Here is a 3,174-nt window from a genome sequence, read left to right as displayed (position 1 = left end):
ACCCCCCCCCCCTGCGACTGCTTCAGCGTGAGTCAAGAGCACACCGGGTGATGCCATTAAGTACCCCTCGAGAACGCTTTTTGCTCTCTCCATATCTCTTTATATCTATCTCTGTCTCTCTCTCTCTCTCTCTCTCTTTCTCGCACATGGCTGTGCAGCATCCTTTGACCATACTTTGTGTCTATAATATAAGGTATATATGATCCCAAAAAGTAACCTTAGACTGTAACACCTCTCTGGCTCCATGGATAACCTGCCAGACGATACGGCCTCAGCAAGGAAACTTCTTCATTTACAGAAGATGTCAAAAGGTGTATACTTTCAAAGGTGGGACGGACGTGTGGGATCCTGAATCAAAGGTTTGAAAACGAAAGGAATGAAAGAGCTAGAACTCTTGATTAAAGGGCAATGCTTCAATGATCTCTGTTTACCAGTGTAGTTTAGTATAGTCACCTATAAAAGATAAAACCAATGGGGAACATAGACAGATTAAACATATGGTTTACCAATAATAAATGTGTAGCAAAACGTATTATAATGACATAATTATTTTTTTATGCCTTCAAAGGGCAGATGCTTAAAGAACGAAAAGGGCAATCATGTTTTGAAGAATAACTCTCCAGAGGAACCACCTTTTAGGACACGGTAAGAATAATTCATAGCTTATTTTCCTGCACAAAAATATTTGGCAGGTCCTGGTGCCAAAATGTATTTCCGCAGGGAAGGGAGGGGGGGGGGTCCCGGCCGTAACGACTCCAGGAAACGCTGGCCAAAAACACGTTCCCACCGCTGTTGCGTAAATCATGTCCAGTAACGCGTGTTTGGTTTGGGTCTGGTTCAGGTGCTGGCCGTGTGTGAGGAGGGAAAGGAGAGATGGGTGTGAACATGAAGGGGAAGCTGGGTTTTTACACAGGATAGGTGTTCACGTCCATGAACAACCTCCCCCCCTGGATACCACCCAGATGAACTAGAGACACTAGCTGTGTTCGAAATCGTTCCCTATCATGGATGTAGTGCACTTAATAGGCTGCACGCCATTTTCTAGGGTGTTCGAATTCTCAGTGGTCCACTATATAGGGCACTATATAGTGGACTTAAAATAGGGTACATACGATGTTCCCTACATGTTACTCCCGTATATCACAATGCAATGCGGTTGTATTTTTCCAGGGGAGAAGAAGAAGCTGAATAACCGCGAAAACGAATACATTTAATGATGGAGTCTCTGGCTTGTGTTTAGAAATGTCAACAATTTATTTGGGATTTAACATTCAAAATTAATTAAAAAAAACTTGAACAAGGAAATGTAACATTCAACATCAATACAACCTCCAGCCCGGTTTGTTTAGATGATGTCGGCGCATCACGTCACACAAATACCAGGCGCATTTACTGACGCAAATGACGTTTAGAAATGTTAGGCGTAGTGTCCGAATTCTCGTTCCCTATTCCCTATATAGTGCACTATATCATGTACACTATATAGGGAATAGGGAACGAGTGTATAGGGAACGATTTCGAACACAGCTACTGTTAGTGACAGGGGGAGTAGGGCGAGGTGGGGAGGGTTGGAGGGGCACACGGAGGGGGACCTGTTTTTGTTGTGAACAGGTAGGAAAGAGCACATTGTCTTCTTTGCTTTTTTCCATTTTTTGCACTGAATCTGCTCTCTGATCTTTATCCGCACCACCAGTTGGCGTTGTATTAATTGAAATGCTAATCTTTTATTTTGCTGCGACGAAATTAAAATAACATCTCCCTTGTTTTTTTCCGTTTGGTGAAACAACAATGCGCCACAGCGATGGCGTCCCGACTTGTAAACAACGCTTTTGGATGTGAAGACGGCGTTGTGTTTTGCATCTCTGTGCACATCATTTTCTTTGAAAAATTAGCACTTAAGAAGATTTTAGCCCTTTTCTCAGGATTTTTTCCAATCTGTCGTTAGCAGGACAGCACCATTGCCGAAGAATTACTTCTTGAATGTCGTCTGAATTTGTGCCTACCTTGACCTACGATCTCAGCAGATGGGCTCGGTGATTGGTTGTTCATCAGTGGCACGCGCGCTACAAGCTCACAACAAAAACGGGGAGAGCAGAGGAAACAAATGGAAATAAATATATTTGTATGTCCTTGGAACTTCCTTACAGTTAAATGGCTTTGGTTGTGAGCTGTGTTGCTCTCTATCTCACTGACTAGGTGAGACGCATGGTTTCCTGATTCATTCTGATGAGCTCAAAGAGACATACGATGGAGTCTGACAAATCCTAAGGATTGAATTAATTTTGTTTTTTTGTAAATACATTTCAACCAGAGCCTGTTTGGACCTGCGCAGGTGTGAAATATCGACCGCTTGATCCTGCCAGTAAGAGATAAGCGGTAGGATAAGGTAGTGTTTACTGGCTTGACTCCCAGCCAGAAGGGAAGGGCTTGCTCCTTGTTAGGGCTCTTAGGCAAGATGCCATACCCCTTCCTTCTCCTTAAAGACCTTATCTAAAATAATCCTTTGGATAAATACTACGATGACTAAAGTGTCTACCAGATGTCACAACATCTTGAGCTGCTCCTCGCAGCACTCTCTTCTGACCTCTTGTACCGGATGTCCAACAGTTTGTCCTCTTTGATATTCGATGAACCCCGTCCGGACTGGAGGTGTTTAGGTCAGGACAACTTCCAGAAGCACAAGTGTAGAACTGGACTAGACTTGTTTGGTTGTCATGTGTTTGCCGTGTGTGTGTGTGTGTGTGTGTGTGTGTGTGTGTGTGTGTGTGTGTGTGTGTGTGTGTGTGTGTGTGTGTGTGTGTGTGTGTGTGTGTGTGTGTGTGTGTGTGTGTGTGTGTGTGTGTGTGTGTGTATTTAATAGCTGTTTCAGCTGTGGCGCGTGCGAGAGATGTTGTGCTGTGCCTGTAATTTGCTTTACTTCCTGTGGCTATGAAGATTGCGCAACATCCTCTCTCCCGTCCAATTGTACCAAGCATGAACTATGTGTTCTATGATTATACATCAGCCTTTATATAAGGGCAGTTTATCATACCTTTACCCATTTTCCCTCTATCAATAAAGAACTCAAACAACATGGGATCTTGAATAAATTGAAATTAGAAGATTATTGGCATAAGATGTGGTTACATGGCTATGTAACAACATCTTAACCATTCATTTAGCAACACTAGTTGG

This window comes from Gadus chalcogrammus, chromosome 10 (assembly GCF_026213295.1).
Source record: "Gadus chalcogrammus isolate NIFS_2021 chromosome 10, NIFS_Gcha_1.0, whole genome shotgun sequence".
Classification (NCBI taxonomy): Eukaryota; Metazoa; Chordata; class Actinopteri; order Gadiformes; family Gadidae; genus Gadus; species Gadus chalcogrammus.
Note: the sequence above shows the minus strand (reverse complement) of the source record.